At 49.2% G+C, this 22665-nt stretch overlaps 1 protein-coding gene across 3 annotated transcripts in view; it reads left to right on the top strand.

Annotated features, from left to right (window-relative positions):
- Window positions 1–22665, top strand: part of SLC24A4 (solute carrier family 24 member 4) — a 177670-nt gene that overhangs the window by 52458 nt on the left and 102547 nt on the right. The window lies entirely within an intron of this gene.

Genomic DNA, 22665 nt, shown 5'->3' with positions numbered 1-22665 from the left:
GATTAAAGAGGCCATTTTTTCATTGCCTGGCGGCCTGCAAAATTATAACAATAACCTAGATCTGATTAGAAACGAGGCTATGCCCTCTGTCTTCACTCCGGAACTTCTGAGAGCAAGACCAGGGAAACATGATAAATTAAACCAAAGACTAGATTCCCCTCAAACAGTTCCAACTTTTTACCCAGTTCTCTGGGGATTGAGCCTGCTAGGATGAAGTAGTTCAACCCTTTACTCCCATGAGTAAGCTAAGGACCTCTTAGAATGAAGTTCATTGAGTGTTTTATTAAGAGACAGTTTGGAAGATACCATTCATATCCACTAGAACGGCCTTGACTTAAAAAATAGCAACAACAACAAAGGAAAATAACAAGTGTTGGGAAGGATGTGGAGAAATTAAGACCCTCGGACAGTGCTGGTGAGAATGTAAAATGGCGCAGCTCCTGTGGAGAACAGTTTGGAGGTTCCTTAATAAGCTAAACATGGAATTACCATATGACCCAGCAATTCCACTCTTAAGTATCTACCCCAAAGAATTGAAAACAGGTGCTTAAACAAAAACTTGTAAACAAATATTCATTGCAGGATTATTCCTAAAACCAAAAGGTAGAAACAGTGTCCAAATGTCTATCAGCTGATGAATGGATAAATAAAATGTGCTATGTCCATATAATGGAATATTATTCAGCCTTAAAAGGAAGGAAGTACTGCTACATGCCACAACATGGATGAACTTGGAACACATTACACCAAGTGAAAGAAGCCAGAGGAGAAAGGCCGCGTACTGTATGATTTAATTTCTATGAAATGCCCAGAATAGGCAAATGCATGCTGACAGAAAGCAAATTGGTGGTTGCCAAGGGCTATGGGGGAAGGGTGCGGGGCTATAGTTGGGGAGTAACTGGTTAATGGGTACAGAGTTTTATTTTGTGATGAGGAAAATATTTGCCACAAGATGGTTCTTCCCAAAGATGATGCGTGCTTAAAAAAAAAATGGTGCTGCTGGTTGCACAACATTGTGAATGTAGAAAATGCGACTGAATTGGACACTATAAAATGACTAATTTCATGTTATATAAATTTCACCTCAATCAAAAAGAGACCATTTGGAATCTCATAACACACTATTTCTTCTGTTTGCTGTTAGGCCAAATAAGTGAGTTGGGGAGGATCTGCAAGTGGGTGTTCCAGCAGGGCCATATGGTGCAGTGGCAGAATGAGCTCTGGAGCAAGGCAGACGAGGGTTCAAATCCCGGCAAGCTTTGTGACGCTGAGCAAGTTACTTGGCCTCTCTGAGCCTCGTTTTCCTTATCTGTAAAATGGAGCTGCCAATAGAACCTACCTCACAGGGTTGGTGAGGAGACAAAGCTCTTAAGGTCAGCCATGAATGGATTCAGGCTGTCAGCCTGGGTCAACTCTAGTTGCCTCTTCTGCAAAAGGAAGAGTGGAGCCCCTGCCTGGCACCCCCTTGTCACGTGGGTGCAGGAGCTAATGGGCAGGAATGTACTCCAAGCCCACGCTTGTTCCCAGGCCATGTGGAGGCAGCTGGGGGCAGCGTGGGAGACGACTGGCCTTTCTTTCCTCTGTGATCCGTCCATGGTATTTTGCATACAGAAGTCTGGGCTGGGGCTGGCCAGGGCCCCTGAGGGCCTTCACCAGCTGGCTGGCTGGTCCATACCTGTCCAGCCCCTGCTGAGAGGCAGCAGGTGTGCTCTGAGCCCAGCTGGGGCAGACAGGTTTTTCCATGCAGGGATTATCCTCCCAGCTCCAAGGTCAGCTGGTTAAACCTCCGTTAGCGCAGGTGCCTGGGGTTTTTAGGTTCCTGGAATCAAACTCCAAGGCAGTGATTGGTTCTCAGTCACCTCACTGGGAACAATTGGCAATGTCTGGAGACATTTTTGGTTGTCACAACCTGGGGCAAGGCAGGGGGGTTGCTAGTAGGTAGGTTATCTAGTGGGTAGAGGCCGAGGAGTCTTAAACATCCCACAATGCACAGCCCACACCCCAGGACCAAGAACTCTCTGGCCCAAAATATCAGCAGTGCTGAGGCTGGGAACACTCGTCTGAGTGAACCTGTTGCCCTGGAAGCTCCTCGTGAGGGGATCATTGCTGCCGGTGCCATATGCATCTCACCAGTTATCCCAGTAGCCTGGTGGGTGTCTCCCCACCTCATGGATGAGAAAGGTGAGACCCAGGAGGGATGAGTAACCTGTCCAGGGACCCCCAGTGGGATTCGAACTTGGATCTGCCTCACTGGAGAGCCTGTTTCCTTAACTACCAATCAGTAAAACAGGGAGAATTATACATGTCAAGGCCACCTTACGAAGACCAAATGGTAGAAGATATGTTTTATTTAGATGAACCCACATTTACCCAGTTCCAGTGTTGCCTGAGAGCTGCATGGCGTGGTCCTTGCTCATAAAGTGCCTAGAGCATGAGGGAGGCAGACCTTGAGCAGGTAGATGAAATATGCTATGCCAAAGACTAAAGGCTGGAGGGAGAACTGTTTGCCCAAACTAAGGAGATGACACCTGAGCTGAGTGTTGAAGATGAGATGCAGTACCCATGTAGGAGAGAGGTGGGAAGGGTTTTCTAAGAACATGGAACAGCAGGAACAGGAGGCAGGAGGAGACAGGCGTGGCTCCAATGCCAGAGTGGGTCCACTCAGAGGGATCTCATATGCTGTGCAGAAGGTCTTGGGCCTTATCTTGAGGGTGAGATGGAGAGCGACACGGTCAGGGTACGTTCTAGATTGGACATGCTGGCTGCTGTTTGGAAGACAGATCTGAATGTGCCAGTGGGCTAGGCTGTCAGGAGGCCTTGGGCAAAAGTGAGATGATGAGGGTCCAATGGCTGAAGCAACAGGGTTGGAGAAAGGGATAGATCTGTGGAAGAGGCAGCAGATGAAACAGGCAGAACTCAGTGACTGGTTTGCTGAATGAAGGTGAGGAAGAAGGGTGGGGGCTGACTCTGGCCACCAGCTTGGGGAAGCAAGGTGTTGATACCTAACAGAAAGGGGGGACACTGAAGGTCTGGGGGTGGGAGGGGAGATGAGGTGTGGAGTCTGAGCTGCCTGTGGGACAAGCAGGAGGGTCTGTCTCACACGGGGTTGGTTCTGACCTCAGGAAATGGGTCTGCTTGCAGCCAGCTGCCTTCTCTCGTCATGGGAGTCATCTATGTTGTTGCGGGTGGTAGTAGTTCACTCTTTTCTATTGCTCTGTAGAATTCCATGGCACAAATACAGATGTGATTGGCTTGTCCGCTCAACTATTGAACATTGAGGTTGTTTGCAGCTATTATGAATAATGCTGCTGTGAGCATCCTTGTCCGTGCCTTCTGAGGGCCATGTGCATTATTTTTGTTGGGTTCATGAGAATAGAATTGCTGGACTGTGGACACATGCCTGCCATATTTCATAGACAGGGCCAAATGGTTTTCCAAAGTGGACCACTTTACACTCGCACCAGAATGTATGGGGTTCTCATCACTTTGCATCCTGACCAACATTTCTGTTGTTGTCTCTTGTGGTTTTAATAGGCATTTCCTTGGAGAATAATGGCTCCGAGCATCTTTGTGTCGTTTTGGGCTGCGTAGACATCTTCTCCACCCCTGTAATGTGTCCAAGTCTTTGTCCAGCTTTCTGTTAGATTGTCTTTTTCTGATTGATTGTATTTCTGATTGATTTGTATCTAAGTCCTTTGTCAGATATGTGGACTGCCAGTGTCTCCTTATCCACTGTGCGTTTCATTTTCACTCTCTTACTGATATCTTTTGAGTGAAAGTTTTCAATCGGTATATTAAAGTTAATGATAACAGCAATGAAGCAAATGTTTTTATTAAAAGTGAAATAAAATGAGCCAGGCACGGTGGCACGCACCTGTAGTCCTAGCTACTCAGGAGACTGAGGTAGGAGGATCACTTGAGGCCAGGAGTTTGAGGCCAGCCTGGGCAACATAGTGAGACCCTGACTCTAAATAAAAATAAAAGTAGAAGTAAAAGATTAGCTGAGTGTGGTGGTGCATACCTGTAGTCTCAGCTACTTGGGAGGCTGAGATTGGAGGATCGCTTGAGCCCAGGAGTTCAAGGCTGCAATGAGCTGTGGTAGAACCACTGCATTCCAGTCTGGACAACAGCGGGAGATCCTGTCTCTAAAATCAATAAATAGCTAGCTAGCTAGATAGATAGCAAAATGATACCTTGGAATGCAAGAGAGGTGTCTTGGAAGCTCAGTGCTATGGCTAGTGTGCTTTTTAAGGGAATGAAGAAAATCTCTCTGGTTTAGTGAGAGGTGGGGGATGACCTGGAAATGGATCATGAGTCTTGGGTCTTCTGTTTATTGGACAGGTCCCCAGTTCTCTGTCTGTGAAAGGAAGGTGCTTTCTGCCCAAATTCTCAGGGTGTCCACAGGATCCCCTGAGTTCACCAAGGTGAGAAGGCGCTGAAGAGGGATGTTGGCATTCTCAGTGGTTCTGCTCAGAACTCAAAGGCCCCAGTCCCTGCTCCTCCCTGGTTGCAGGGGCGGGTCTGAGACAGGTCTGGCAGGGGCTGCTGGAATAATCTAGGAGGGAAAGGACCTGGCTTTGGCCTGAGCTGGGCGGGGAGAACCATAGCACCAGGGGCATGGCAGGAAGCGCCCCTGCCCTCTCCTCCTCTCTGGCATCTCCCCTTTCCTATCCCTCCCCATTCAAGGCCTGGTGAGCCCTTGCCTGAAGGGCGTGGGAGCGCTGGAGAGAGGTGACTTCCAGGACACTGACTGGCCTGGATTCCATCTGTGCCATCTTGAATGGTGCCCAGTCTGATGGAGCTCGGAGCTCGTTCCCATGAGGGCCAGAAGTCATGCTTGAAACTCACATGCCTCCTGCTCACCCTGCTCTCCCACTGCCTCTGCATCACACACTGACCTTTCTGCCCCGCCAGCACACCCATACTTCCTACCACGCCCGGGGCTGAAGAGTCTTCCCCAGACTTTCCATCATCCAGGTCTCTCCACCCTCACCTGCCGTGTTGTCTTCGTGGCACTCAATACTCCCGATGTTGGGTCACATGGTATCATTGGGGTACTGGGGTAGTGTCCCCCTCACTCCCACCAGCACAGCCCATCCGCCAGGGCAGGATTTCACTCATCCACTGCCTGTGTGCCTGTGCCTGCCGCACCTGGCACGGGGGAGGGCCACAGACACTGAAGGCAGGAGGACATGGCACTCGAAGCAAAAACGGGGTGCTCTGCATCTGAAGGCAGAACAGGCTGGCAGTGACCGAGGGCAGATCCAAGGGCCAGAGGTAGAGCATCCATGTTCCCTTGGAGCCCTCTGTCCTCATTAAAAAGAGAACCACGAGGGGAATGTTAAGCTCTAAAGGAGCAGGTTGAGTCTCCTGGGAGGTGGCCAGCCTTCCTTCCTGATCCCTCCTAATCCTTGGGGTTTGGTCAGTTAGGAAGGAGGGGCTGGCACGTGGCCGCATTCCTGGCTTCAGGCAGGACAGGATCCTGCTTGGAGAAGGCCACTTTTTGCCCCCTCGGAGCCGTACTGAGTTCAGTAGCACAAGATGGCTGATCATCTAGTGAGAATCTGTGATTTGGTTTCAGTGCCTTAGCCCACACTAAATGGGACATCTCTCAATGGCCAGAGAAAGAGGTGGTGCATTCCTGAAAACCTAGACCTTCCCAGCAACAACTGTGGCATCACTGCCTTCATGGGACCCTGCTTTTGAGGCAGATGTAATTTATCGACTCCAGGAAGGAACTTGCAGCTCCTGCCCAGGGTCACACAACACTGGGCCAGCCAGCACCAGGACTCTCGGTGTGCAAGCAAGGGCTGTTCCTCTGTGCCCCATGGCAGGGAGGGTGCCAGGCTGCGTGGGGAGGCCCAGGGGGCAGGGCAGAGGCTCTGGAGGTGCAAGCGGCTCAGGCTGGACTCAAGGTGCTGCCGCTCATGAGCTGAGTGACTGCTGTGAGCCTCAGTGGCATCTTGTGTAGAAGGGAATGTACTCTTCCTTTTGGGCCTGCTGTGAGGGTTCAGGAGTGCACAGCCCTGGGAGGGTGTGCACATCATGAGAGGTGGGATAGCAAAAATGCCCACTGGGGACCAGAAATACCATCTGACCCAGCAATCCTATTACTAGGTATATGCAAAAAGGATTATAAATCATTCTGCTGTAAAGACACATGCACACATATGTTTATTGCAGCACTATTTACAATAGCAAAGACTTGGAACCAACCCAAATGCCCATCAATTATAGGCTGGATAAAGAAAATGTGGCACATATACACCATGGAATACTATGCAGCCATAAAAAGGAGTGAGTTCATGTCCTTTGCAAGGACATGGATGAAGCTGGAAGCCATCATCCTCAGCAAACTAACACAGGAACAGAAAACCAAACACTGCATGTTCTCACTTATAAGTGGGAGCTGAACAATGAGAACACATGGACACAGGGAGGGGAACATCACACGCTGGGGCCTGTCAGGACAGTGGGGAAAGGGGAGGGAGAACATTAGGACAAATACCTAATGCACGCGGGGCTTAAAGCCTAGATGATAGGTTGATAGGTGCAGCAAACCACCATGGCACATGTATACCTATGTAACAAACCTGCACATTCAGCACATTCAGTTCTATGTATCCTAGAACTTAAAGTAAAATTTAAAAAAAAAAACTAAGGAAAAAAAGAATTTTCAATTGCCTTTGCACAGCAGTTTTAAGTTCTTCAGTTATTGAGTGCTATCTTGCTTTGTTTGTATCCTTTTAGGCTGGTTATTCCCAGCCATGCCTGCACATTGGAATCACCTGCCTAGCTTTAAAAAAAAAATACGGTAAAAGCTATCAGGTCCCCCTCCTCTCCCATTAATGACAGAGTCCCTTGACACCCACACTTGGGGTGTGGCCTAGACACCAGGATTGTTTAAAGCTCCCCCATGTGATTGTAAGGTGGAGAGCCCTGTTTTAGGCAGTCATGTATGTTCTTTAATTCACCACCTTTCAGAAATCTGTAGGAAACCCAAGGTAGGGTATTTTAAAAATGGATGGAAGTTCTTAAAATAAATTTTGCCTTATTGTAATGATTCAAACCCATCATCTTTCCTGCTATTTAAAGTGTTGGTCAACTCCCTAGTGACAATCTGCATTCCTGTATATATATAATATAAACATACACACACATACATATAAATATATACATAAGTGTGTGTATATACATATATACACATATATATCTATACATATATACACATATCTATCTATACATCTATACACATATCTATCTATACATCTATACATATGTATACATGTGCCTGGGTTAATATTGGCCTTTGGGGAAAAGAAGTGTTGGAAATGATCATTATCATTTGATAATTATCAATTATCAAACATATATATATGTTTCTCTGGCTCTGAAGTGAGAACAGCCTTGCTCCACCACTTCCATCTCTGCCTTAGGCAAATCAGTTCACCTCTGTGAGCCTCAGTTTTCCCATCTGTTCCATGGGAACAGTGGTAGTCTCTCTTAGTTATTGTGAGGATTAAATGCGTTTAGTAGGCATAAGGTGCTTAGAACCATGCCTTACACATAGTAAGTGCTCAGTTCGTGTCAGCTGATCTTTTTAGTACTAACAAAAGTACCAGGTTAGGCTCTTTTGGTTACTGTATCTTCCTTAATCATTTAATGCCCCCACCCTATGAGGTCGGTGGAAGCAGAAATGAAGGGAAGAAAGGTCACTGGCCATTGGTGGTCATCAGAGCAGGAACTGGAACCTATGTCCAAGCTGCCCCCTCCGCAGGTCATGTCTTGACCACCTAACCCTACCTGGAAACAAAGGAATTGATCAGTCCTGGAAATCCATGCTAGAGAAATTCTTGGAGAAAACTGCCAGGAAAAGTGGACCAGGACTGTTTTTTGATACTGGGGTTCTGCCAGGTCCTGCCCTGGGCACCCTGCCCTCCAGTGGCAGGCACAGGAATATAGCTCTTCTAGGCCATGGAGTTTCTTATTGTGGTATAAAGAGACCTGGATTTACAGTCAGAAAACCTGCACCACGGGACCTGCCTCTTCCCTCTCCAGCAGTGAGGCTGTTGGCTAGCTAGTATCTCTCAGCTTCACTTCCTGATGCCCCTGCCTTGGACCAAGCCCCCACTGGCCACGTGTGGACCCCTGAGTAGCTGGCCGACTGCCTGCTCACCCGACTCCCCAGCTCATTATTTATATGGCTTCACATTCGTCTTCATAAGAGCAGATGTGTTCTTCTCACAGTCACGTCTAAAGACCCCGGGGTCCTCATGGCAGAGAAGGAGACCTGATGTTTATTAAAGTCTAGCCACAGCTGGAAGTGAGATACGGGGCGCCCCCCACTCTGCTCTCTGTCTTCATTCTGTGCCCTTCCCTCCTGCACACCCCTCAGTGGACCCTGGAGGGGACCGGGAGGCAGGAGGTTCAAATGTGGAATTGACAGGCCACACAAGCGCCACAGATGGAAGACAAAACACCTGAATGTCACAGAGGCTTTGCATGTGCTGCGCCCCTGCCTGGAGTGCCCTTCCTGTCTCTGCCTCAGGATGCACACCTGCCTAGCCTGTGAGGTGCAACGGAACCTCCCCTCCTTTGGAATATTGCCTGTCTGCACACCAGGCAGCATTGTGACCACTGCACTGAAATCCCCCCTGGCTGCAGCTCAAGCTAGTGCCAACGTGCTTGCTTCCCCTGCGGCCTCTCTTGCTAGACCGGGAACTTGCTGAGGGCAGAGAGAGACTGTATCAACCCTCTGAGTGGCCCTCCCTACCCCAGCAAGGTGACCGGCACGGAATGGGCTTGACCGTGAGCGTACGAATGTTCATGCAGAAGATGAGAGATGCTTCCCAGACATCTATCTACACGCCCTTGTCAGCCTCCTCTTCTGAGCCCCTGTGCACCCCCTGGGGCCTCTAGCTACAGTTGCACCTTCTTATCCACCCCAAGGACCCAGCATTTCCTTGGGAAGATCTTTAGTGAGTCCCGAGCCGTGCCCGGCTGGACCGCACTCGCCGTGGCAAGACAGCATGCTTTCAGCCGAGCAGAGCGGCTCTGAAATGTAAGCCAGAATTAGTCTGGAGCAAACCACTTAATGACTCCAGCTTGACTCAAATGAGATATGAACCGACTAAACACTGAAGCAAAATGAATTTTTGATTACCACTTGGGCATTGTGAATATTTCTGTCTGCCTTGCCCAGTGGTATTTTTCCCCCCCAACTCAAGCATGAAATACACTCCACAGCTCCTCAGAAGAGCGCAGCGAACGGGGTCTTTGGGGTAAAGTAATGTTGGAAATTATCAGCATAAGAAAGGAAAATGACAGGCCTCCTCGGGCAGAGGTTTTAGCCTCTCTTCTGTAATTAAAATTTACTTTAAATTTCAGGCTGCATTGATCAAGACTGAAGGGGAGGGGGTGTTGTACATTACAGCATAAATCATATTTTATGATTTATGTAATGCCCTAATGTTTTTTTCAGGGATGTTTAATGGAGCAGGGGTTTAAGATCAATTCTGATTTCTAGAAACATTATCAGTGTGTGCACGGGGTTGTGCTCTGGGCCTATGCTTGAGATGGGGGGTGAGGTGGGGGATTTGAAGTTGAATTGGCTAAGAAGGCTGCCCTCAAGCAGGTAGCTATACATTCAGTGTAAAGACAGGTAGAAATGTCTCGCGGCTCTAGGAAAAGGCAGCAAGTTCAGAGCCCCAACAGGTCAATCCTGGCTGGCTTTATGGAGGTGGCATTTTAAGCAGGCCTTGGAAGATACTGAGGCTTTAAATGAGCATTACAGTGGAGCTGTCAGAAGGCTGTTTGTAAGGGTTTCTAAGTGACCCACTGGCAGGATGCAAAGAAAGGAGGGATCTGGCTTCTCTCTACTGCCCTCCTCCTCTTCCCCTGACTTAAAGCCTTGCTCAGGCTGGCCGCTGCTAAGCAGAGCATAAGATTTAAGAAATGGAGCTCGGTGCCGGGCGCAGTGGCTCACGCTTGTAATCCCAGCACTTTGGGAGGCCGAGGCGGGTGGATCACGAGGTCAGGTGATCGAGACCACGGTGAAACCCCGTCTCTACTAACAATACAAAAAATTAGCTGGGCGCGGTGGCGGGCACCTATAGTCCCAGCTACTCGGAGAGGCTGAGGCAGGAGAATGGCGTGAACCCAGGAGGCGGAGCTTGCAGTGAGCCGAGATTGCGCCACTGCACTCCAGCCTGGGCGACAGAGTGAGACTCCGTCTCAAAAAAAAAAAAAAAAAATGGAGCTCGGTGAGGCTTACTACCTGAATCTGAATTCTGGCCCTTGCTCACACTAGCTGTGTGATTTCAAATGAGTGACTTAACCTCTCTGAGCCCCCATTCCCCTATTTGTAATGAAATGGGATAAGGTTACCTAAGAGATAAGGGAGTTCTGAGGAATAAATGGAGCAACATATAAGAACTAGAACTATGCCTGACAAACAGCAAGCGCTTAATAAGCATCTGTTGCTGCTACAGTTGCCGCAGTTACCAGCTGATTGATCTTGCCCAGTTTGGATCTCGCCTTAACTCTTAGCACTGCTGCTAAGACACAGTGCCTACCCATGCCTTCTGTAGATTATCTTTTTGCAAAAATCATGCCGGCCAGGCACGGTGGCTCATGCCTGTAATCCCAGCACTTTGGGAGGCCGAGGTGGGCGGATCACGAGGTCAGGAGATCGATACCATCCTGGCCAACATGGTGAAACCCTGTCTCTACTAAAAATACAAAAATTAACTGGGTGTGGTGGCGTGTGCCTGTAATCTCAGCTGCTCGGGAGGCTGAGGCAGGAGAATCGCTTGAACCAGGGAAGTGGAGGTTGCAGTGAGCCCAGACTGTACCACTGCACTCCAGCCTGGCGACAGAGCGAGACTCCGTCTTTTAAAAAAAAAAAAAAAAAAAAATCATGCAATGTCATTTTTAATTACGTACAAAGATCTAACATGTCACCCAGAGACCATTTCACCCATTATTATTCATAACATACCCGGGAGAGGGGCTGCCAGATAGTTCCTGTTGCTGAAGAGGAGAGGCAGGCTCAGCAGGAGGTGGCATGGTCAAGATGGCACAGCTGCGGGCCCCATTTAGATGCACACCGGGGCTTCTGAGCACCGGCTATCTCCCTCAGCTGCCTGGGAAGAGTGATGAGCCCTTGTCCCATGAGGCTGAGTTGGGTGTCACAAGGACAGCATCTGCTCCTTCCAGGATCCTTCCTCCCAGCCACCCATCTCGGACCTTAATGCTCTTCTTGAATTTGATGTCGCACCTCCTGGGATGCGAGGGGGGAGGTAAGGTGAGTGGGCGGCACCATGTCTGCCTCTGCGTCAGGCCAGGCCAGCAGTTATGGAAGAGGAAGAGTTTCTGGATGGATGGCTCGATCGCAGGTTCTGGGGGCTTCAAGGCAGCTTGCCCCTGGCAGGGAGCTGGGTCCTATCCCTGTTTGGAGGGCCATCCAAAGCAACTGTGAGATCCCTCAGAGGCACGATTTTCAGACTCCAAGACCTCATTCTTAGGAGTTAATTGGGTTGTTTCCCTTCACGGTTTAGTTTTTTTCCCCTTTTGATAGGTGGTTCTAGCTCGGTGGGAGGGGATGCTTTGGGAGGGAAGTTTGTGGCGTAGAATGTTGTGACAAGCATGGGAGTGATGTTGGTAAGAGGGGGGCTTGGGCTTTTGACTCCTGCAACCCTGAGCAAGTCACGCACATTCTCTGTGCCTCAGTTTTCTCAGCTGTAAAATGGGACCATAACAGACCTACCTTCTGAGGTCACAGTACAGACCAACTTATTAGAATGCACATAAAGTGCTTGACATTCCTGCACTCTCCAATTTCCCTGGAGTGCCTACAATCTGTGGGGTACGGGGGATCCAGCAAGGAGCAAGAAAGACCCTGCCCCATGGAGTCTCCTTTCTTCTGGGTGATGGGGTGTTATCACAGTGCCTGACACATGATAAGTTCTCAAATGATAAATTGTACCTGCTATTAACCAGAATTATTATTTAAAGCCAACCTCGTTCTCTCCTCTCACCCTAAAAGGCAGTTAAACCAGCAAAAATCAGAGAAGCATGTAGTTCACGAAGTGAGCCCATCCTGCTAAAGGAGTTTGTTTGACGTTTCTGCTAATCCGTGTTTAATGTGTAAGCAGATTATCTGAGCAGAACTAGGATTTTGTGCAGGATGATTTGCCCGGCTGTGGCCTGGGCTGCTGGCCTGTGACGCTAACCTTGAGGCGGGGTTCATTCTTTGTGTTGAAATTGCAGGTGGTGAAATTTCAGGTCAAGGGAGGAGGTTCCTATAGCTGTGGAAATGTGTTCTTGAGGCCGGTTCATGCGCAAGGTGCACTTCAACCTTGACCTTCCAGAGGCCCCAGCAGGGTACCCTGCTCTCACCCCCACCCCTTGTAGCTTTGCACCCTGGCTTCCGTGAGAATCTGTCTTCAGTCCTGTAGACCCACCTCTGCCAGCCCTCCACTCCCCTAAAGAAAGGAAACAGTACAGTAGGGGTGGGGTGGGGGTGCCAAGGGGGCAACTGGGCAGGGAGTACAGTGGGGGTTGCCTGACCCTGGAGAGAAGTTTTTTTTTTTTTTTTTTTTTTTTTGAGATGGAGTCTCGCTGTGTCACCCAGGCTGGAGAGCAGTGGTGTGATCTCAGCTCACTGCAGCCTCCGCCTCCTAGGTTCAAACGATTCTCCTGTCTCAGCCTCCCAAGTAGCTGGGATTACGGGCACCCACCACCACCATGCCTGGCTAATTTAATATTTTTAGTAGAGACAGGGTTTTGCCATGTTGGCTAGGCTGGCCTCGAACTCTTGGCTTCCTGTGATTTGCCCACCTCAGCCTTCCCAAATGCTGGGATTACAGGCATGAGCCACCACGCCCAGCCAGGAGTATTTTTATCACTGATGTTTAAAATTGCTGGCCAGTGGTGACCATAAGTCATCTACTTTTATTGTGGTAAGATACATAAAACATAAAATGCATCATTTTAATCATTGTAAATGTGCAGTTCAGCAGCATTAAGCACATTCACGTGGTTGTGCAACCGTCACCACCATTGGTCTCCAGAACTTTCTCACCATCCCAAGCTGAACCTCTGTACTCATGAACACTAACTCCACATCCCCTCCTCAGTCCAGCCCCTGGCAATCCCCAGTCTACTTTCTGTCTGTATGAACTTGGCTGCTCCAGGTACCTCAAAGAAGTGAACTCAGACAATATTTGCTCTTTTGTGACCAGCGTATTTCACTTAGCATGAATCACCCATGTTGTAGCCTGTGTTAGAATGTCCTACCTTTTAAAGGCTGAATAATTCCACTGTATGTGTGTGCCACATTCTGTTGATCCATTCATCCATCCATGGACATTCACACTGTTTCCACCTTTTGGCAACTGTGAATAATTGCTATGAATGTGAGTGTGCAAATATCTGTTCCGGTCGTTGCTTGTGGTTCTTTGGGGCATATGCTCAGAAATAAAATTGCTAGATGGCATGGTAATTCTGTATTTAATTTTTTGTGGAACCTCTATACTGTTTTTAAACTCTTGAAACACAGCGTACCCCTTTATTGTCTGAACCTGGGGTGGACACTCCCAGCTTCCCCTTGGTATCTGCCTTGTACTGTTTTCCTCTCTTAGGGCCCATTAAAGCCTGAGAGACCACACAAGGAACTGTGTGTGAGACTTAAGGTGTGACTTATGAAGGAGATGCCTGAGGGGTGTCCCTTGGCACCTCAAGTCGGATTCCCGGTGGTGGGACTCAGGGTGGGTCTTCCCCAGGACCCAGGAGTGAGGTCTGTGGTTCCTGTGGCTGTCGGTGCTCAGGCTGGGTTCCTTGCCACGTCTTCTGTGGTTCTCCAAAGCTCCCAGTGGCCGACGCTCGGTCTTCTTTTTGGTTAATGAAGACCCACAGGCGTTGACAGCCTCCTTGGGTCTGGACTTAGCTGCCCATGGCCTGGTTCGCTGCTCCCTCCTGGCTCTCACTGTCTCTGTTGGAATGGACTCTGCAGCTGTGCACTTGTGTAGTTGTGGGGCAGGAGGCCATGCCTGCTGTTCCCCTCTGAGTACCAAATGAGTAGGAGGGAAGGGGACGTCAGAGATGTCCTCACCCATCTGTCTGTTCGGGGCGGGTGGTACCAGTTCTAGGTGATGACTGCGGGACTTGCGTTGTCAACTCTGAGGGATGTTGAGACTAGCAGGTATGCAGGTATTTGGGCTAAGGGCTTCAGACCCCAGAGTGGCCCCCAGACCAAAACTGGGGCCCAGGAGACATCTTGCTCCTGCCTCTGGGCAGCCTGCATGCAGAGCAGAGAGGGCCTCTGGGGCCCTAGAACCCCAGTCCAGACTTTGCGTTGAGTTTGCTCTAAAAACAAAAAAACAAACAAACAAACAAACTCACTTTGGGTATGTGCACTAGACCATTTAAGGCAGAACTAATATGACAGCTGGGATTTTCTTCAGAGTAAACTGGGTGGGGAGGCAGCAGAGCTGGCAGGTGAGTGAGTGAGGATGAACCCTGTCAGCCTAGGGCTGATCATTGTTGAACTTGGATGATGCATGCATGGAAGTTCAATGTGTGCTGTGTCTATTCCTATGTATGTTTGACATTCTCCATTTTAAAAGCCTTCCTCTCCACCCCACTCTTGGAAGGAAGTGAATCTTTCCTGAATCTACCTCTTGTGTGTGGGTGCCTCCCCTCTGTTTTCTTACTAAGTGCTCACAACACACATGCAGTGGGTGTTGTGATCCCCATTTCACAGGTGAGTAAACTGAGGCCCATTGACATTTCTGCTAGAAATTGGCTTAGCTGGAAAATGAACCAAATCTAATTCCCAAACCACTGTTCTTCCCCATGAACAGATTCTCCCAGCCCTGCCTTGTCAGCCAGGGGTCTGTGCAGCCTGGGCCAGGGCTCAGCCCCTGGAAACCCAGCCCTTTCTGAGGAATGGAGGGAGGTCCTGAACCTCTCCCTGGGGCTTTGCTGTTCTCTCTTTCCTGTCCCCCATTAAGTCCTGCCTGCAAGGACCTAGCAATCATTATATGGAAGGGGACACAGGCCTAGGGTGAAGGGTCTGATACTTGGCCCAGGTCACCTGGCTCCTCGGTGGCAAAGCCACATCCCCTGTGCTAAGCCAGTGCACTTGCCCCCATTCTCCACCTTTTCTGTCTCCCCAGAAGCCTGGCCTTGTCCCTGCCCCCAGGCCCTGGGGGCCCGCCTGGCCTCATTAGCAGGTCTCGGTTCCTGTGTCTTCTCTGGGCTCCTACACTTTGCAGCTCAGACCTTCTGCCACCCCGGGTGCCTGCGTTCCCTGCCGAGTCTTATTCCCAAGCATCCTCTGCAGCTTGTTCTCTTCCGTCTTGTTTGGTTTCTTGACTTGAGCCTCTTCTGCTCAGTTCTGATGCCAGCCAGTCCCTCTGCAGGGCAGCGGTGTTTTCTCTTCCCCCATCTGCTTTGTAGAAACCTGGCCTCACATCACTCCTGCCCCTTCTCTCCTTCCTTATCTCAAGTCTTCCCAGCTACCCCTGGGCCCGGCTTCCCAGGCCGGGTCAACCCTGCAGTCCCCAGGCCTATGTTCCCTCCAGAGCCCAGTCGTCCCTGCTGCTGCTGTCTCCTAGTGTCTCCCTGCCAGGGCTGACGGTTTTCTTTCTCCCTCGCAAAGGGAGAACATTTCTCTCCATCACGATGAGGCATGCCCACGCCATCTCGCCCGCATCGAGCCTTCCCCCAAGCACAGGGCACAGCTACTCCCTAACAGGACCCAAATTCCCTGCCTCCCACTTGGTTTCATCAGCCTGTCAGCCCTTGTTATATTTAAGATATTTTTAAACACTCTGAACACTTTTGCCACAATTTTAACCCCTCCCCTAGTTAAAGCGTGGCTCTCCTTCCACTTAATTTTTCCCCGAGTTAAGATCTGACAATATATTTTATTAAAATGCTTTCTGAAATTTTATTCCTTCAAAGCCCTAAATTTGAAATGAGAGTAGTCACAAGAATGGGAAAACATCCTCTGTGACTGTACTCTGTCCCCTGCCCCAAGATGGGCTGGGGGCTCCTCCACCGACCCTGTAAGCCTTCTGGGGCCTTTCTATGCTGTTGCACTTGTCACCAAACAGGCCGACTGGCAGCTCTTTACCAAAGTGGCATGGGCACCAGGCCTACCAGGGAACATTACGATTCCTATTTTAGGAATCTTGAGTTGAATGTGACCAGGAAGGTGGTGTAGTATTGAACAGGTTAATGCCAGCTGGTGCAGTAGGCCCTCGTGGTTCAGGGTCTTAGCACAATAAAGGTTTACGCCTCATTTATGCAACACTGCAGCATGTGCTCCTGGTCTTCCATGTGGTCATTCAGGGATCCAGGCTCCTTCCATCTTGCAGCTTGTCTCCTCTCAGGCCCAGGGTCTTGGACGTGCGTCCAGTGGATGGAAAGAGGTGGAATAAAGGCACCTGCTGCTGGGCTCCCTGGGTCTGCAAGGGAACATGTTACTTCCACCGGTGAGAGCTGGTCACGGGCCCCGCCTATATGCAAGGGGGCCTGGGAAATGCCCCTGGCTGGACAGTAATTCCTCAGCCACCACTCTCCATGGGAAGAGAAAGCCACAGATCTTGGAGGGCAGCTAGCCACACCTGCCATCTGTAGGCATAGAGCGCAGGGAAGGTGCGAATGGAAGAGATACTGGCCATTTCATTGAGCTCTGACCTTCCGCTCGGCATCTTCCCTTGGATTGGATCTCTAGGTTTTGTGTGTCCCAGCCCAACCCTTGTGCCAACCCCATGGTCTCCGGGGTGGGTTGTTACCACGCTAAACACTAGGTTTCCCTAAAGTCTGCCCCAGCATTGCTACTGGGAGGTAAGCTCCAGGAAAACAACCTGTCTTACTTGCCACCGTCCACACTCCCTTGCCCCATGTGCCTAAAATAGTGTTCGCTGCAGGGTAGGTGCAGTTGATTGCAGTGGTCATGCCTGGAAAACACAGTATGTCCCATCCCACATGCTCTTCTGCAGTGTGATCTTGCGACTCCCCCATTGAGTCCCTGCCTGGGCTGCTCTTAGTGACTTTCTTGGTTAGTAGAATGTGGCAGAAGAGACATTCTGGACTTTTGCGAATAGATCATGAGAGGCCTTGCAGCTCTCATCTGTGTCTTGGGGACTCTCCCCCTGGGAACCCAGCGGCCATGCTCTGAGCAGCCCAGGTCATGTGGAGGTTTCCTGGTCTGCAGCCCCAGTTGGGTTCCCAGCCCACTGCCAGCACCAGCTGCCGGCCATGTGAGTGTGCCATGGTGGGCATTCAGATAATGGCGACCTCAGCCAGCACCTGACTGCAGCTGCGTGAGAGACTCCAAGTGAGAACCATGCTTCCTCACCCCAGCTCCACGTTCTCCCTCCTCCCCCCACCACTTCCCTTGGAGCCCCCAGCCCAGGCAGCAACATCACCACCAGCCCTGGTTGCTTAAGGACACTCCGGGAGGCACCTTTCTCAAACAACTCCTTCCTCCTTCCCGGGGCCCTATTGATGTTATTGACCCATGTCTTTCCACATTATCGGAAACTCGTTGTAGACTGTAGGTGTCTGGGGTAAGGCAAGACTTCTGGATTTAAAGGTTAGTGTGGAGAAACCTAATATGTCCTGAGCTGAAAAACATATTGGGTGGTTATCTTCTCATTTGTCATTTCAGAATCATTGAAAGAAAAGCGATAGCAAAAAATGTGTTTTCTTTTCTCCTGGGTCCCCGGATTTTGTCAGCCTTACTTGGTTTCAGCCTGGTGGGAGCCTCAGGGTTTTTATCTGGTGTCCGCTCTACCTGTCACTTGCCTCATGGAGGTCCAGGCCCTGATTGCTTTGTTGTATTCTGGGGCTGTTCTCCTCGAGGTATGTATCGGGGTGACAGCTTCTCATCTCTGCTTCGTGGAGGCCAGAATCAGCCTTGTTTCTGATGAGGGCTGTAGTGTCCAGTCAATTGCTATGCATGTTTATTTTAAGAAATGCTCTGCCAAGGGGGTCTTGGAATGTGGGGCAGGCGTCCAGATGCCTTGCTGTGGTCTGAATATTGGTGTCCCCCAAATCCAAATGTTGAATCTTCATCTCCAGTGTGACAGTGTTGAGAGTGGGGCCTTTGGGGAAGTGAGGGATTAGTGCCCTTATAAAAGAAGCCCCCAGGAAGCCTGTTTGCCTCTTCCACTGTGTGAGGTCACATAGGAGGTGCCATCTATGAGGAACACCTGTTCCACTATGTGAGGTCACATGGGAGGTGCCATCTATGAGGGACACCTCTTCCACTGTGTGAGGTCACATGGGAGGCGCCATCTATGAGGAACACCTCTTCCACTGTGTGAGGTCACATGGGAGGCGCCATCTATGAGGAACACCTGTTCCACTGTATGAGGTCACATGGGAGGCGCCATCTATGAGGGACACCTGTTCCACTATGTGAGGTCACATGGGAGGCGCCATCTATGAGGGACACCTGTTCCACTGTGTGAGGTCACATGGGAGGCGCCATCTATGAGGAACACCTGTTCCACTGTGTGAGGTCACATGGGAGGCGTCATCTATGAGGAACACCTCTTCCACTGTGTGAGGTCACATGGGAGGCGCCATCTATAAGGAACACCTCTTCCACTGTGTGAGGTCACATGGGAGGCGTCATCTATGAGGAACACCTGTTCCACTGTGTGAGGTCACATGGGAGGTGCCATCTATGAGGAACACCTGTTCCACTGTGTGAGGTCACATAGGAGGCGTCATCTATGAGGAACACACTCTCACCAGCCACCGAATCTGCTGGGGCTTCGATCTTAGACTTCCCCAGCTCCAGAACCGTGAACAACAAATTTCTGTTTGTAAATCACCCGGCCTAAGGTATTTGGTTAAAGCAGCGGGAACAGACCAGACACGCCTCAGTTGATGGAATCACGAAACGGGCAGGTCGGGTTGACTTCCCTTTTCCATCATTTGTAGAATCCAAGCTATCAGTGAGCAGCTCCTCTTCTGGAGGTTTCTAAGGCACAGTTGCTGCCTGGAGGTCCTGGGAGTTCCCTTCATTGTCCTTAGCATGGTTATCAGCTGTCTCCCTCAGCATGAACGGTGCAGGGGAGCTGGCCGTGAGTGGATGGCAGCCACCTGAACAGGCCTGGTCACACATCCAGGGAAATGGCCATGGTTTCCAGTTCCATCCAAGAAGACACACTCTTTTTTTTTTTTTTTTTTTTTTTTTTTTTTTTGATGGAGTCTCGCTTTGTCACCTAGGATGGAGTACAGTGGTGATCACGGCTTACTGCAGCCTCAATCTCCCAGACTCAAGTGATCCTTCCACCTCTGCCCTCTGAGTAGCTGGGACTATAGGCACATGCCATCACGTACAGCTAATTGGAAAGAATTTTTTTTAGGCTGGGCGTGGTGGCTCACACCTGTAATCCCAGCACTTTAGGATGCCAAGGTGGGCAGATCAGCTGAGGTCAGGGGTACGAGACCAGCCTGGCCAGCCCGGTGAAATCCCATCTCTACTAAAAATACAAAAATTAGCCAGGTGTGGTGGCAGGCACCTGTAATCCCAGCTACTTGGGAGGCTGAGGCAGGAGAATCACTTGAACCCAGGAGGTGGAGGTTGCAGTGAGCTGAGATTGCACCACTGCATTCCAGCCTGTGTGACAGAGCAAGATTTGGTCTCAAAAGAAAAAAAAAATTATTGAATAAGGTTTTGCTATGTTGCCCAGGCTGGTCTTGAACTCCTGGGCTCAAGTGATCCTCCCACCTCTGCCTCCCAAAATGCTGGGATTACAGATGTGACCCACCATTCCAGATGACATACTGTTAATAGGAAGAGTGTTGTGACCTCTGATTTTTCCCTCATCTTTTATTCTCACAGTTTTGTTTTTATCATTTTTTTCTCTCTCCTTATAAATTAGAATGCTTTTCTTGGTTTGGGGAAATCACATTCATTTGTAATGTTTTTAAAATGCAGAAGAAATACAGGCCAGGCATGATGGCTCATGCCTACAATCCTAGTGCTTTGGGAGGCTGAGGCAGGAGGATTACTTGAGGCCAAGAGTTGAAGACCAGCCTGGGCAACATAGCAAGACCCCATCTCTAAAAAAAAAAAATTAAAAGTTAAAAAAATTAGCTGGGTGTGGTGGTATCCACCTGTAGTCCCAGCCACCCAGGAGAGTTTGAGACTGCAATGAGCTATGGTTATAGCCTGGACAACAGAGTGAGACCCCCAACTCAAAAAATATAGATAGACTTCTGTCAGCTGTTGAATGGCCATCCAGATGGGAAATTTCTGAAATTGTCATATTACTGTTTGTACTGTAATACTTAATCTTACATAAAATTTTGTCCAAAACAACCATAAAGGAGCCTAGGACTAGGTTGTATTATTTCAGCAGAAACTCAGGTTATTCTCCAAATAACTTTGGAAACTGCTGTGAAATGACTTTTAAAACTACACATCGTATGGGATGTCAGCAGTACCATTTATGCGTTCTCTGTCAACGTTAAATTCTTAATGGTGGGTAGAGTAGGAGAGGAAGTAAATGATATTTAATTGGCCCTGGCTCTTCTGCCTCCCAGCATGTTTCCCACCTTCCTCCAACCAAAGGACACCAGTTAAGGATGCAGTGAGACCCCAGCTGTTGGATAACTCACCAGCCAGAGTGGAATGTGACTGGACAGCGTGAGTGGCATGGGAGCAGGAAAACAAGGGGATTCAGGGAGATGGGAAAGGGTCGGAGTGGCCTCTGGACGGATAAGGGACTTGGCTCGGAGTGTGACCCCAGAGAGGTTTGTAAATTGTCATCTTATTTTCTTTAGAAGTGGTAAGTCAGCCTGGGCCCATCTTTTTGCCTTTTACATCCAGCCTTTCTGTCCGACCCACAATAGGGGCTCAGGTGCCTCGGGTTAAGAGTTAATCTGGGATGCACCCACACTTGGTGTGTGGAAGCCAAGCTCCCTAGCCCCATTGCCTGGAGCACTGCAGTGTTACAGAAAGCCTCTCTAGCAGCCATTCTCAGAGCAGTGTCTGGGGCTTAATCAGAAGCCTTAAGGAGCCTCCGTACAGAACAGGGATGATTCAAAACAAAACACACACACACACACACACACACACACACACACACACACAAAACTATCCCCCAAGCCCCTCTAGTTTTATGGGCAAATTATGTACCTAAGGCTGGCTCCAAAAACTTCATTTGCAAAAACAATCAAGAGTTCCTAAAGACTAAGTAATAAGAGCTGCTTTGCTAAAACTTTTTACTTGTAAACTAAAATCAGGGAGTTTCTAGAGTGTGAGGGCCCTAATTCAGGATTCCATAAGAAGCCTGGCCTGCACTCAGTCAAGGATAACAATGCCCAGTTCCAACCGCACATGTGTCCATGCAGAGAGCTGGAATTTGCTTGACTTGGAGGAAGTATGCTTTAGGGGTGTACCTTCTGGTTTTTGTCATGAGATGGTCATGGTTTTTATATTTATTTATTTATTTATTTATTATCTATTTATTTTTGAGACAGAGTCTTGCTTTGTCACCCAAACTGGAGTGCAGTGGCACAATCTCAGCTCACTGCAACCTCCGCCTCCTGGGTTCAAGCGATTCTCCTGCCTCAGCCTCCCGAGTAGCTGGGATTACAGACGCGTGCCAGCACGCTCAGCTAATTTTTGTATTTTTAGTAGAAACAGGGTTTCACCATGTTGGCCAGGCTGGTCTTGAACTCCTGACCTTGTGATCCACCCACCTAGGCCTTCCAAAGTGCTGGGATTATAGGCATGAGCCACCGCGCCTCACCAGTCATGGTTTTTAATTGCTGCTCTTCTTGCCTTTCACTTACAAGCAAATCACGAATAGTTTAGCTGCATTGCCAGTCTAGTTTGGTGTGGGTTGTTTGCATCACAGGGTAAAGCAAGCCATATTTGCATATTTAGGCTTATCATTTTGCTAGAAAATAGACTGAGGCTTGTGTATATTTTAATTTAAGTAAATCGCAGTCCTGTCCTGCCCCTACTCCCTGCAATTTGCTGCTAAGTGATGCTTCTTTTCATCATGGACTCGTTTGATACCTGGGAAGTAGAAACAGATGAGGTTGGGTGAGCCCAAGGTGCTTTTGTGCCTCCTTTGTGGACCACAGTGTAAAAAAGATAAATTTAAAAAATATATTAAAGGTTTGGGAACCCTTGTTTCTGATCAAAGACCAGAGTGTGGGAATCAGCGTGAAAGGGAATGGGGATGGAACGTACGAATGTGTCTTTCTGCATCACCCACAATTTCATACCATATTTCAAAATACACCTGCTGCTGCTTTGCTGCAACAGTTTACTTCTAGAGCATCTGTAGCTCTATTATCTGGGATTGGGTAGGTTTGATGCCCAGCGTGCCCAATTTTATATTCTACTTTTCCATTTATCTACTTTATTCTTTTCTATATCTCTTTGGTAGTCCACATTCGTTTTGTGTTTGTGTGGCGGTCTGTTGAGTGGCAATGTCATGTTGACAGAGCTAATTGAAGCTCCTTATCACCTGCTCTGCACGCTGCACTCCGTCCCACAAGACTTGCTATACATATGGGATTATAGGGCACCACCTCTATGCTGGACACAGTGCTGCCCCGGAGATTCTGATATGGACAACACTTTGGTTCCTGCCTTCAAAGCACTGACAGCATTTT

The sequence above is a fragment of the Symphalangus syndactylus genome, chromosome 8, assembly GCF_028878055.3.
Source record: "Symphalangus syndactylus isolate Jambi chromosome 8, NHGRI_mSymSyn1-v2.1_pri, whole genome shotgun sequence".
Taxonomy (NCBI): domain Eukaryota; kingdom Metazoa; phylum Chordata; class Mammalia; order Primates; family Hylobatidae; genus Symphalangus; species Symphalangus syndactylus.
The sequence above is the reverse complement of the archived record's forward strand: the minus strand, read 5'-3'. Positions and strand labels throughout refer to the sequence as shown.